This window comes from Lepidochelys kempii, chromosome 6, assembly GCF_965140265.1.
Source record: "Lepidochelys kempii isolate rLepKem1 chromosome 6, rLepKem1.hap2, whole genome shotgun sequence".
Lineage (NCBI taxonomy): Eukaryota > Metazoa > Chordata > Testudines > Cheloniidae > Lepidochelys > Lepidochelys kempii.
In genome coordinates, this window is record NC_133261.1 from 5,463,521 (window position 1) to 5,478,850 (window position 15,330).

General features: G+C 43.2%; 1 pseudogene; it reads right to left on the reverse strand.

Annotated features, from left to right (window-relative positions):
• Window positions 1–1,546: 1,546 nt before the first annotated feature.
• The window catches only part of LOC140912725 (up-regulator of cell proliferation-like), an 87,812-nt pseudogene continuing 74,028 nt past the window's right edge, over window positions 1,547–15,330 (reverse strand).

Consider the following 15,330-nt stretch of genomic DNA (forward strand, 5'->3'; position numbering starts at 1 on the left):
GTGGAGATGGCACATCCTTCCTGCACCCTGCTGTGTGGAGCTGGAATGAGCCCTGCCAGGCCTTCCTCCCCCCAACCCCCCCAAAAATAGAAGTAAAACTATGCCTATGCCCAAGTGTGTCCCCCTGGCCTGGAGCCCATGTTTCCCCGCTGCTGGGCGCTGTTGTTTTTATAGGATGTTGAATGGGGCCTCAGCAAGAAAAAGGTTGAGAACCCCTGGATTTGATGATCTCTCAAGGTCCCTTCCAGTCCTATGATTCTATGTGGAAAGGAAAAATTTCTGGAGGCCGATCAGAGTGCAGTAATGCAACACCTCGTTCACACTGACGCTGGGGCGTTTCAGCCGAGACGCACCAAGCGTTATGCTTCTGGTGGAGGTGGATTAGCAGGGGCACTCCCGCTACAAAGTCCAGGTGCTCTACGTGCCTTGCCAGTGTGGATGCATCGTGAGTTAGGGTGCCTGGGGCTGCTTTAATGCACTCTAACTCACAAGTGTAGCCAAGTCCTTAGTGATTTTCAGCTATTAGGCTGGGCAGAAATGCTGTCCTGCCACAAGTAATTGTCAGCTCTTTTGAGCACTTAAAATAACAAAAGGCCCTATCTTCTGAACAGTGGGGAGAAACAGGTTAAACCAGACCAGGGACCCTTAGGGAGAGTTCACTCCTCCTGGCAGAGATACCTCTCCTCACCCCTCTTACCTTCACAGGAGTCAGGCATTCGAGCACCTGGCTTAATGAGTCCTTTCAGCTGTGGGTGACCCCTCATTTGAGACAGGTTAAGCACAGTTCTGCTCCCCTTTACTCATACAATAAATACAACAACACTGACAACAGCATTTCACTACCCCTTCATTCAGTACTAAAGTGATTTGTAACCCAACACAAGTCAATATTGATCACTTTGAGCAACACCTCTATATCTGATGGATATCTAGGCAGAGTAGGTGAGTTCATGTAAATACAATTTCCTCCTAAAGTCTCTCCCGCTCCCAGCTAGCTGTCATGGGAGAACTCATTCGGACCCTGTTTACATAGTTATGTTAGGAAGAAGCTTCTCCTCTAAAAACGTTTCTATACAATTTCCATTAGATGGTTTCTTGCACCTCCCACTGAGACATTTTGTAATGGCCACTGTCAGAGACAGGATGGATCACTGGTTTGATCCAGTACAGCAGGGAGATGAGATACCGAGCTAGATGGCCTTTAGGTCTGATCCAATACAGCAAGGATGTGGGATACTAGGCTATATGGGTGATTGGTCTGATCCAGTACTGCAGAGAGGTGGGGATACCAGGCTAGATGGGCTGTTATTCTGGTTCAGCAAGGACACAGGGATACACGGACTATCAGTTTGCTTTGGTATGGCTGTTCCTGTGCAGCAGCCTTGCACTAACTGGAAGATGTGACCTGCAATTGATTTTTTGTTTTTAGTTTTCAATTTAAAAAACGGTACAGGCTGTCAGATTTGTTCATATTCCGTTTTTTTTTTAATTAAGGGTTTTGTTTTGTTGAAGTGTATCCTATTTAAAGAGACTCTTGGCATGTCTATTATTTCATGTAAAATGCTTCCTTTAGGCTCTTCAGCGCCTGCTCTTTCATTATATTTTTCCAGTCTCCTGGAAGTTCTGCTGCTTTAGCACCATACGCTCTAGCTAACTGGTCATTGAATGATTTGAAAACAAATTTCCGGAAATCAGAAGCATCAATGCTGGGATCAGGCTGAATGCGCCAGTCTGGGTAGTAATGGCGGTAATCTTTGTAGGGATGAAATTTCCCATCTGCGGCTGCAGTTCGGAATTCACGATTGGAAACCACATCAGAGGAGCATATGGAATGCTCAAGCTTTTGTGAATCACAATCCCTGAAGTTCCCTAACCCTTTGGGTCGATGGACTGATACAAAATGCTCTTTATGGTCAGTGCCTCCTGCTTCACAGGGGGCTTCACAGAACGGACACTGCTTCCCACAGCCAAACACTCGCTTGAAGATCTCATCCTGGGGTTTCACTGGCAGGCTGGAGAGTTTGGTCTCAAGTTCCAAATGATTAAACTGGGTTAAGATTTGTTGTTCCAGCTCCAGAAGGAAGATTTCAATGTTACCAGAAAGCTGCTCAATTTTTGCTGTGGTTTTAAACTGTACTCCAACTAAGCTATTGCTGGAAATGGCCAGGTCCTGCTGCAGCTCTTTGCAAAAGCTGTCTAAAAAGGCAGAAACTGTGTTATTGTTTTTATTTATGGAGTTTTTCAGAACTCCCTTGATTTTATTTATTATTCCGGATAGAATCCCTTTCTCCAAATCTCTCAAACTTGCCTTCCCTCCATAGTGGTCTATCAGACATCTCTGTATCCAGGATTTGACAAACTCTTCATAGTTACTTATGTATTTCACATAGTTGCCAAAGTTCATCTCTTCCAGCAGCTTCTTTAGCAAAAAGAACTGAAAGAAGCTTCGGCTGGCGTATTCAAGGGCCTGTTCACTGCTGAGAATATTGTCAACTATTTCTAGTCCGAGCCTTTTGTTGACATAACCCACCAGGGCAGGTTTGAGACACTGATCACAGAAATTCCTCACCCTTGTTTGGCTCTCTTTCTTTTCCAAATAGAGATCAGTAAATATGGAGAAATAATGAGGTTTCAGCTTCTCCAGACGTTGCTGAGGATCGTTTTCTTTGATAAAATCTTCATGCATCTTCTGAAATGCCCAAGCTGCTTCCCCCAAACGTGACGCTTCAGGTCAACTTCAAACAAAGGAGAAGTGTGAAGTTTCTCAATCTCCTCCTCTTTTAACCTCTCATTAACCATATGCAGCAGTTCTCCACAATAGGTTTCATCATAGTCTGTTTTGGATTTAACTTTTTCTTCAATGTATTTCTTGCATTCAGTCATTAAAGATAGAGCAAGCTCTTCAGTTTTACAGTAACATTCCTGTGAGAAGTATTCTACAACTGCTCTGGTCCATTTTAGGTTTAAGTATTCCTTCTTCATTGTGAAAGACTTCATTCTATAATCCAGCAGGCTTTTTGCATGTTGCAGTATCTGTCTGACAGCACCCGCTCTGTGCTTCAGATCCTTTCTCAGCTGGAGATCCATATCTTGAACAACTTGACATTTCTGTAAAGTACAGAGCGTTAACTCTGACAAGGTTTCTCGTCACATCGTTTCAAATTCTTTCTTCAGTTTCTCATGGTCGAGTTTATCTTCTCTGTTTCGGCATTCAGCCAAGAGTCTGGCAACTTCCCCTTCAATTTTCTGCTTGTACCCAGACTGGATATTGTCTATCTTGCGCTGTCCTCTTCGTATTCGAATTGCTTCCTCACAGTTACTGGTTGAATAATTTTCAAGTTCTCTTTTGAGGCTATTCGTGCTCCTTTTGAAATCTTCTCTGTACTTTTCTATCAGGTTCAAATTTGGAGCTTCACCTTTCAAATACTGTTCTAAGTTATTCAAGAGCTTCTGTTCTCCCTGCTGTAGTTTCCCTTGTGCTTCCATTTTTAAGCTGTGAAAGAGATCACCCTCTAGTGTCTCTGGCAGCTGATTCTAGATAAAAGTTTCTTTTTCAGATATCCAGAGATACATCTCCTTGCGGAAACCCCATTGCCATTCAGAATACTTCACAGACAGCAAGTTATAGGCTTCAGCTACAAGGCTGTTTCTAAAGCTAAAGATGAAGTTCTCATGTTTCACTGACTTCCACAAGCTCTTCAACCATACAATAAAATCAGGAATATCCTTTCCAGCTCTTTTCCGTGAACGGTTCTCTATGAATTCAAACAGTTATTTCTTTAGCTTTCACACCCTCTCACTGTATCCAGTGTTTACGGGAGCCATGGGAGGGACTTCATGCCACAAGCCAGGTATGTACCAATTGTGTTTTTCTGGGTCATACTCCATAATATCAGAAAATGTCATTTCCCTGCTTTGCTTTTCCATCCTTGCTGCAGCTTTGGTCATTTCATTCAGCTGCTCCAGGAGGTGTTTCCTGTCCCTCATATTTTGAACATGAGCAGACACATCACTGACGTTCTGGTGCACAAACTGGCAGTTTGGCTGTTTTCCTATTTCCTCCATTCTGAGAAATGCCTGGACCACAATTTGCAGAACATCCTTCATTTCTGTGGCATTCTCCATGGCCATGTTAACGATGGTGACGTCACTCAGTCCAATCACCAGGGTGGCCAGCTCATTGTCATGTTGATAACTGTCTTCCAGTGCTGTTAGTTCAGGGGCCTTCAGACCTTCAGTGTCTATCACCAGGATGAAATCACAGCCAAGCGGCTCCTGAACAGCTTCTGTAACTTTAATGAGCGTCATGAAGGCTCCTCGCGCACTTCGACCGCTACTCACTGCAAACTGCAGGCCGAACATGGTGTTGAGAGGATGGATTTCCCAGTGCTCTGCACTCTCAGCACTGTTATAACCACCATTCTGGATCTAACCCCTAGCCTGATATGGAGATGAGTTAGAACCTCTACTACCAAGTTCATGGGGATATTGGAGGCATCTCCATCGGTCAGCTAAACAGGAAACCCTTCCAGCATCAGGTCAGCTGCTATGCATGGGAGACGGGTGAAATGTCTTTGGCTTTCTTCCATTTTCCCTTCTTTAACCATTGAGCATTCAGCTTCATAGAACTGCCCCAACTCACGCATGAAATACTCCACCCCCAAGGAACTATCAGATATTAATTCATCTAATTCCTCCAGCTGTTTTTGGTCCACTCCTGGAGTTTCACATTTCTCTTTATAGTCCGCCCGCATTTTAGAAAGATTCGCCTCGCAATATTATCCAGGATAAATTTCATCCATTTCAGAAAGTAATGTTTCTCCACTGGCTTCAGCTGTACTATTCCCTTGATGAACTTAGTCAAACCATTAGTACGGTCACACTGATTCTGCTGTCTGCGTATCTCTAACCATTTCTGTTTCAGCGCAGATTTATAGTCTTCAATGGCCATGACCCCTTGCCTTTTCATTCGGCACATCTCTTCTTCCACTTTAGCCAAGTTTTTCCATAGGTCTCCTTGCAGGCTCAGCATTTCCCTTTTGTATTTTGCCCCATCTCTTATTTCTGCAGTGATTTCTTCAGTATATTTGCTCACACATTGACATGCCTGACAGTCCTCATTCACCAGGATTCCTAGGTCAGGTGCCGTCACAGCCATGGCTTCCAAACTCACTGTCTTCAGAGATGAATTCACTATGGTTCCTATGGTGGACTGCACCTTTTTCACAAATCCTGCATTATTCATGGTACGATCTTTCACCAGTAGCTGTGATTTGCTCAGCTTCAACACTGAGGACAGCTTATTAAGGAATCCCAGAGTTTCTTTGGGTTTCTTATTCTTGTAGTTGAGGATGAAGTAATATTTAGAGCTGGATTCTTTCCAAGATGATATCAGTGCCTATTCTCTCTCACCGATGCTCTCGGTAACTATGAACACTGCGGAGGAGACCTCTGTTCAAAAGCTAAACTGTAGCCAGTGGGACTCAATGTCTCCACGCAGATTTGTAACTGCAATGGGTTCTGGGAAAAGATCAGAATTTTCCATCCCCCCAGGGAAATACCAGGCAATCTCAACCAGCCCATCTGCGATTTTCCGAAGGAAGTTCCCAGACTCCATGTCCCGCACTGATAAAGAAATCGTGGTGCTGCTGGGAGGGGCTGAGAACCTCATTGAGGAGGTGGGACTTGGAGAAGCTGCAGCTCCCCATCCACACAAAAGAAATGGTTGGCATTGACGTGAGCATCAAGCTCTCCTCTCTGAACCCTCTGTTCTCTGCCAGGGAGTGCGGCCTCCACTTCCGCACAATGTCCCTCATGGCCCACAGTATTAGGGTGCACTTGGGGGTGTCAAGGGTGAGTAGCAGCAGAGGAAAGGCAAACTGGCACATGGACATTTTGGACAGGATCTCCTGCTTTAGGAAGCTGTCTGAGCAAAGCAGAACAGCACAGAGAACATCAAGAGGTTGCAGAGAAATTTTCATCTCAGTGTCACTAAAACAGAAAGTGCCATCAATATGCAGCTTCTCCTCATAATCACCCATTTCTTCTGCAGGAGCCTTGTGCCCAATGCTTGTATTTCTGGCCGTCCCATTCAGAGCCATGACCTTCCTCAGGAAATGCCAAGGTAAATCATCTAATGCCTCTGGAATCTTGTTCTTGATGCTTTCTGGGCAAATCTCCAGGACATCCCTCAGCCTGATCTTGATGCTTCTGTGCTTCTCCAGGTTTAATCTGGACAGAACATCTTGAAATGCTTTACTTCTTTCTGCAGAAGGAAGTTAAAACAAACCAAAATTTCAGAGTAGAAAATGGTGACTTTATATACAGTTTACTCATTCCATAGACAGCCTGATGTTTGTAATTTAAAGAAAAGCAGTACCCAGTAAGTAACAGATGACTTATACATCCTGGGTTCAATTCTTCTCTTACTTATATTGATATAACAAAAATGAAGCCAATGGGATTACTTCTATACAAATAAAACATAGTTCTGGCCCACTTTGAACTCCGCTAATGTGAGGTTGGTTTGCATTTTTTGATCCCAATCCTTATCCTCAGTGCAGTGCAGAGTCCACTTTAAAATGGCTTAAGTGGCCAACTGAGAATTTCCTAGAAAATCTTCCAGTATAACCAGCTCTATGACATCCCAGCTCACCGCTACTGGAGGAGGGGGCATAGACTCAGGACCCTGTCTCTGTGGTGATCCCAGAAGCTGGAATGATCCCTTGGCTGCTCTAAGCTGCTGCTCAGGATCAGACTGGTGCCTGGCAGTCTGAGGATCAGGTGGCTGTGATGGTAGCCTTCACCCCTCACCCTGAGCTGTGCTGGGCATCAATGGCTCATCCGGAGGATCTGACCCTTTATTTCCCTTTCAGCAGTCAGTGCAGATTACACCTTCTGGGTTACGCCTTCATTTTTGATTTTCTTCATATCTTCCTCCATCTCTTTGCTGGGACATGTCTTTTACAGGTGTAGCTAACAGCACTGTGGCTTTGCTTACCTCCCAGCGACCAAATCAGTCCCTTCACTCACGCTACTTCCTCTCTCCTTTTGGGGAGCTGTGAGGACTGTCATTACTTACAAAGCAAATTTACCCACATTGCAACCTGGGGAGCTAATGCTAAGACACCTCCAGGCCAGTCCTGGTACGGTAATGTCTCCGGTGCAGTGTTAGGGTATTTGGACCTGATAAACGATTAACCCATTTATTATGTGTTATAGAGACATTATTAAGGTCACAAGAGCAAACTATTCCACTGCACAGGAAAGATAGGAAGAATGGCAAGAGACCACCCTGGCTTAACCAGGAGATCTTCCATGATCTAAAAATAAAAAAAAGAGTCCTATAAAAAGTGGAAACTAGGTCAGATGACAAAGGACGAATACAAACAAACAACACAAGTATGTAGGGGCAAAATTAGAAAGGCCAAGGCACAAAAGGAAATCAAACAAGCTAGGGACATAAAGGGTAACAAGAAAACATTCTACAAATACATTAGAAGCAAGAGGAAGACCAAGGACAGAGTAGGCCCATTACTCAAAGAAGACAAAAAACCAATAACAGAAAATGTGGAAATGGCAGACGTGCTTAATGACTTCTTTGTTTCGGTTTTCACCAAGAAGATTGGTGGCGATTGGACACCTAACATAGTGAACACCAGTGAAAATGGGGTAGGTTCAAAACAGGAAAGAGCAAGGTGAAAATTACTTAGACAAGTGAGATGTCTTCAAGTCACTAGAGCCCAATGAAGTGCATCCTAGAATACACAAGGAGCTGACTGAGGAGATATCTGAGCCATTAGCTATTATCTTTGAAAAGTCATGGAAGACGGGTGATATTCCAGAAGACTGGAAAAGGGCACATATAGTGCCTATCTATAAAAAGGGAAATAAGGACAACCCAGGGAATTACAGACCAGTCAGCTTAACTTCTGGACCCGGAAAGATAATGGAGCAAATAATGAAGGAATCAATTTGCAAACATCTAGAAGATAATAAGGCAATATGTAATAGTCAGCATGGATTTGTCAAGAACAAATCATATCAAACTGACTCGATAGTTTTCTTTGACAGGGTGACGGCCGTGTGGATGGGGGGAAGCGGTAGATGTGGTATATCGAGACTTTAGTAAGGCATCTGATATAGTCTCAAATGACCTTCTCATTAAAAAACTAGGGAAATACAACCTAGATGGAGCTATTATAAGGTTGGTGCATAACTGGTTGGATAACCATTCCCAGAGTAGTTATCAATGGCTCACAGTCATGCTGGAAGGGCACAATGAGTCGGCTTCTGCAAGGATCAGTTCTGGGTCTAGTTCTGTTCAATATAGTCATCAATGATTTAGATAATGGCATAGAGAGTACACTTATAAAATTTGCAGACGATACCAAGGTGGGAGGAGTTGCAAGTGCTTTGGAGGATAGGATTATAATTGAAAAAGAGCTGGACAAACTGGAGAAATGGTCTGAGGTAACTAGGACGAAATTCAATAAGAACAAATGCAAAGTATTCCACTTAGGAAGGAACAATCAGTTGTACATGTACAAAATGGAAAATGACTGCCTGGGAAGGATTACTGCAAAAAAGGGATCAAGAGGTCAGAGTGGACCACAAGCTAAATATGAGTTAACAGTGTAAGACTGTTGCAAAAAAAACCAAACATCATTCTGGGATGTATTAGCAGGAGTGTTGTAAGCAAGACATGCAAAGTAATTCTTCTGCTCCAGTCCACGTTGATTATGCCTCAGCTGGAGTATTGTGTCCAGTTCTGGGTGCCACATTTCAGTAAAGATGTGGACAAACTGGAAAAAGTCCAGAGAAGAGCAACAAAAATGATTCAAGATCTAGAAAGCATGACCTATGAGGGAAGATTGAAAAAATTGGGTTTGTTTAGTCTGGAAAAGAGAAGACTGAGAAGGGACATGATAACAGTTTTCAAGTACCTAAAAGGTTGTTTTAAGGAGGAGGAAGAAAAATTATTTTCCTATCCTCTGATGATTGGACAAGAAGCAATTGGCTTAAATTGCAGCAAGGGAAGTTTTGAGAGGAAATTTTTCCTAATGTCCGAACTGTCAGGGTGGTTAAGCACTGGAATAAATTGGCTAGGGAGGTTGTGGAATCTCCGTCATTGGAGATTTTTAAGAGCAGGTTAGACAAACACCTGTCAGGGGTGGTCTATATGGTGCTTGGTCCTGCCTTGAGGGCAGGGGACTGGACTTGATGACCTCTCAAGGTCACTTCCAGGCCTATGATTGTATAATGAAGCACCAGCTCTGCTTTAGTTTAGGTTGAGAAGCCCTTTCTACTTAAATGTTATTTCTTCTTAGTGCTGTAAGATCTGTATGCTTACTTGGACTGTCTTGAAATTTGTTGTCTCATGGGGGAACAGGATAGGGTTAGTGACCCAAATTTCAGGGTCATTTGAGCAAGGAGTTCCCTAGGCACAGCTCGTCAAAAACACAGCATTTTGCAAAATCAGCAGTCTTATAATGGAGGGGATTGTGCACCACACAGCTCAAGATCCCCTACTTGATCTCAGTCACTCAGCATTTATTTCAGCCAGTGTGTGGCACTGACTGCCCGTTTGAGGAAGCAAAACTGAAAACATCTATTAAAGGAAACCTTTGTCTTTCTAGAACACTGCATGCAAACACTCATGAGCCAAAGAGATTGAAACGTGCATGGGCTGTGAGCCTAGGCAAGAGTCTTTCCAGACAGTCCACTCTCACAGTAGCTGGATGGCTCAAGTACATTTGAGCCCTACTCTACTCCACAGTATTAACAACCTTCCTCAGAATACCATCCTTGCCACCATGGATGTCACTTTCCTATACACCAATATCCCTCACAATGACAGGATAGCTGCCTGCCCCAAATATTTAAAAGACAATGGACAACCATCAATTATCCATCCCAAACACATAGCCAAACTCATCCAGTTCATCCTCGCCTGTCATAGATTTACCTTCAGCAATAAACATTTTGTCCAAAGCATGAGAACAGCCAGGGGTACTAGGATGGCTCCCCAATATGCTAACCTCTTCATGGGTCATCCTGAAGAAGAATTTCTGGAGAAGTGCATCATGAAACCAGTGATATACCTGAGAAATTTTCATCCTATGGGAAGACAGCTTAAACTCCCTCAGACTTCCACCACAACTTCAACAACCACCACCCATCCATTAAACTCTCTCTGGAGCTTTCCCACACTAGCATCAACTTCTGGACACCACAATCAGCTTCAGCAATGGAACCCTACAGACAACCATATACAAGAAACCCATGGATCACCACACCTACCTTCATAGATCTAGTAACCACCCCAACCATACCAAGAAATATGTTATTGACAGCCAGGCACTCAGATACCACAGAATGTGCTCTGAGGAGAAAGTAAGTGATATATACCTTAATGAAGGGATAGCCTATTTTTGTCAAGGTCCAAATTTCTTGGTCAAGGTACAGTCAAGGTCCAGAATCCAAGAAAAAAATGTTTAAAACCCCATAATGATAATAAAGAAATAAAAACATTGTGGGGTCCATTCAAAAGCATCTCGCATTCCGGATTTGGCCCACGGTCCACCTATTGACTATTCCTGGCTTAACACACTTGTTGTCGATATTGTGAAGGCCAAAACTATAACCGTGGTCAAAAAAGACCTAGGTAAATTGATGGAAGATAGGTCCATCAATGACTATTAGCCAGGATGGGCAGGGATGGTGTCCCTAGCCTCTCTTTGCCAGAAGTTGGGAATGGGTGACAGGGGATGGATCACTTGATGATTACCTTTTTTATTCATTCCTTCTGAAGCACCTGGCATTGGCCTCTGTCAGAAGACAGAATACTGAGCTAGATGGACTTTGGTCTGACCCAGTATGGCTGTTCTTATGTTCACTTAAAACCACCTTCACCAAACAAGGACACTTCATCAGAGAAGTAGATTGCATCATGCAACAGGCCACCCAAATACCCCAGGAGAATCTGCTTCAATACAGAAATAAACCCCCTTCTGACTGCATACCCCTATTTGTCACCTACCACCCCACACTGGAACCCATACAGTAAAGCTAGTGTAACCACCAATGGGTGTAAACAACTACACCCCATACTTGATGGGTACCCCATCATGAAAGAAATATTTCAAGAACCATCTCTTCTGGTCTTCGAACAATCTCTTCAAACTCATTGTTGCCCTGGTTTGAGGGATGTGTATACCCCATTATGTGATCAAACTAATTGCAACCATATTATGTGCATTCTGCCAATAGGAATTAATGAAATAGAACACCACATAGTTAAGGGTTAATTTGGAGACAGGCTTTTAGAAGCGAGGTCATATCTAGCTGATAGTTTTTTGCTAATCAGAATGGGAGGAGGGGACAGACAAGTAAACAACTGAGACTGAAAACCTTGGTGGTTGGAAAACTTTGAATCTAGGCACCTCTGATATGAAAAGTTGACTGAAAGTTAGAAAAGAGATGATCCAGTTGGGGTCATTATGACCTATGTGTTTTGTAGAAGTTAGTTATAAAAGATTAGCTAATAGAGTATATTGTGGAGCAGTCCTCTGAAGCCATCTTGAGACACTTTTTTCTGACACCCTTTCTCCCTGGTGGGTGAGCAACTGGCCACTGCAAACCTGCTGTTAATTACACAATACCATTCCAGATCTTAGGAAAAAGATCTGGGATGTTCTAAACCTATTGCTTATGTCTCTGTATGCTTAAATCTAATAAACTGCAGTGTTAGATAAGAGCATACTTACTTGCATTTAATCCTTGATCAGACAGAAGTGCTGTGTTCCTATTGATTGATTCCTGACACTGCATGGAGTGAAATAGTTAAGTTGCCCCTGCTGTGGGTTCTCAAAACCCCAGGTAACCCTCGTCATCAAGAGCAAGCTCCCCACAGACCAGGACACACCCACTCAAAGCAGCACCAGACTCTGCCAGAACTATAGATGCAAAACTTGCAGACATATCTCCATTACTATAATGATCAACATTCCACACAAAACACCTTTCAAGATCCCAGGATCTTATACATGCCTATCACATGTAGCACACTTCATCCAGTGCACTAAATGCCTGAATAATGATTATATGGATGAAACAGATAAGCATTATAAACTCAAATGAATATACACAGGAAAATGATAAAAGACAAAAACACCCTATCACCTGTGGGTGAACACTTTTCATAAAGTAATCACTCTATATCTGACCTATCAGACCCAATCCTCAAAGGCAACTTGCACAGCATTTTCAAAAGAAGAACCAGGGAGCTTACATTCATTACTCTGCTGGACACCAAATCATGGATTATGGACATCATGGATTGAACAGAGACACTAGATTTATGGTTTATTAAAACAATCTGTAATCCACTAACCCCTTCTTTTTTTCCTATGTTTGCAGAGGTGCTAATGGCCCATTCTACTTTGAATGGTCCCTTACAATATTTGCTAACTACTTATGCTAAATAATCTGTTCCATCTTGCATTTTGCTCTGACATTGGGAGTAATGTTCCCAGACCTGAAGAAGAGCTCTTTGTGGCTCAAAAGCTTGTCACTCTCACCAACAGAAGTTGGTCTAAGAAAAGATATTACCTCACCCACATTGGCTTTCCAATATCCTGGGATCTACCCAGCTACATCTACACTGCAGACAACCCTATGCTTGTCAGAAATCTGAGAATCATCTCTAGGAATATTGACAGGTTTCAGAGTAGCAGCCGTGTTAGTCTGTATTCGCAAAAAGAAAAGGAGTCCTTCTGGCACCTTAGAGACTAACCAATTTATTTGAGAATAAGCTTTCGTGAGCTACAGCTCACTTCATTGGATGCATTCAGTGGAAAATACAGTGAGGAGATTTATGTACACACAGAACATGAAAAAAATGGGTGTTATCATACACACTCACTTAAGATGAGCTATTACCAGCAGGAGAGTGGGGGCGGAGGGTGTGGGGAAGAAAACCATTCTTGATAACTTCTGGAAATGGCCCACCTTGCTTATCACTACAAAAGGTTTTCTCCCGTGCCCCCCCCAGTGGTAATTATTATTTTCTGCGAGTATCTGCTGCTGTTCTTGTGACACAGTGCCCTCTGGTGGGCAAAAGGTGGAATGCAGCAACATTTTGGCAGAAGCTTTTTTTTTCTACACAAAAATTAAAGATATGCATGGCTCATTAATTATGCATGCCTACAGTAGTACAGAATTCCTCCAGGAGTAACGTTTGGTGAAAACCTGATTTCACAACAGCTGTTCCTTTGCAGAAGATTTTCTTCTTTGATGAAACAAATGCCTCGTGATTAAAAAAATCCCATTCCCCATGCACCAAGTGAACACTCCAAGGGTTGAAATGCAGGACTATTCAAGTTCAAAATCTTGGTCTTTATCTTCAAGGTGCTCAATGGCCTTGGCCTAGTGTATCTAAAAAATCAACTAACGCTACAGGACAAAGACTGTGGTCAACATTTACTCTTGTCTGCCACAATGAAATGGAATTCTTTACAAGGTAAAGCTCGTCTAGGTAGGAGACAGAGTTTCCTTGAAAAGGTGACCAATAATTTAAATCTGATTGAATATCAGATGAGGAGTGAGCAGAGGGATTCAAAGAGGAAAGTGATGGGTTCAAATCAACAGGTAGAGAACATGCTTTTAGCAGCTCAACCTCAATACATTATTTCTTTAAAAAAATGCTTATGGATACACTGGACACAGAAATATTTTGGATTGCTTTTTCCCAAAATTGGCATTTCTGAATTGTTTGGGATATATACTCAATGTGTGTCCACCTCAGATACCCATCCTACCTGACCTTCAATGAAATTGAGGAGTTCAACATTAAAAATTAAACGTTGTTTTAAAACTAAGTATTTTAAATACTTGTGGCACCTTAGAGACTAACAAATTTATTTATATGCTCAAATACATTTGTTCGTCTCTAAGGTGACACAAGTCCTCCTTTTCTTTTTGCGAATACAGACTAACACGGCTGCTACTCTGAAACCTATTTTACATACATTATTCTTCCTCTATAATGTGGTCATGGCCTTTCCAGTGTGCAGTAAATCAGTTACTGAAATTGCGAACTGATGGTAGTTGGCTTATTTAGGCACATTATGGTACCTTTCCTCAGTCCTCAAGTCCATGCAGTTCCATCCCCCCTCTTGAGTCACATGAGCTTGGGGAGGAGAGAAACTATGGAGACAACCCAGAAACTCAGCTGAGGGGGACTGGGGCATGCAGCTCTAACGAGGACCTGCAGATTCTGATGGTGTCATCAATCACACGTTCATAGAATCATAGAATCATAGAATATCAGGGTTGGAAGGGACCTCAGGAGGTCATCTAGTCCAACCCCCTGCTCAAAGCAGGACCAATCCCCAATTAAATCATCCCAGCCAGGGCTTTGTCAAGCCTGACCGTGAAAACTTCTAAGGAAGGAGATTCTACCACCTCCAAAGGGAACGCATTCCAGTGTTTCACCACCCTCCGAGTGAAAAAGTTTTTCCTAATATCCAACCTAAACCTCCCCCACTGCAACTTGAGACCATTACTCCTTCTCCTGTCCTCTTCTACCACTGAGAATAGTCTAGAACCATCCTCTCTGGAACCACCTCTCAGGTAGTTGAAAGCAGCTATCAAATCCCCCCTCATTCTTCTCTTCTGCAGACTAAACAATCCCAGTTCCCTCAGCCTCTCCTCATAGGTCATGTGTTCCAGACTCCTAATCATTTTTGTTGCCCTTCGCTGGACTCTCTCCAATTTATCCACATCCTTCTTGTAGTGTGGGGCCCAAAACTGGACACAGTACTTCAGATGAGGCCTCACCAATGTCGAATAGAGGGGGACGATCACGTCCCTCGATCTGCTCGCTATGCCCCTACTTATACATCCCAAAATGCCACTGGCCTTCTTGGCAACAAGGGCACACTGCTGACTCATATCCAGCTTCTCGTCCACTGTCACCCCTAGGTCCTTTTCCGCAGAACTGCTGCCTAGCCATTCGGTCCCTAGTCTGTAGCTGTGCATTGGGTTTTTCCGTCCTAAGTGCAGGACCCTGCACTTATCCTTATTAAACCTCATCAGATTTCTTTTGGCCCAATCCTCCAATTTGTCTAGGTCCCTCTGTATCCTATCCCTGCCCTCCAGCGTATCAACCACTCCTCCCAGTTTAGTATCATCCGCAAATTTGATGAGACTGCAATCCACACCATCCTCCAGATCATTTATGAAGATATTGAACAAAACCGGCCCCAGGACTGACCCCTGGGGCACTCCACTTGACACCGGCTGCCAACTAGACATGGAGCCATTGAT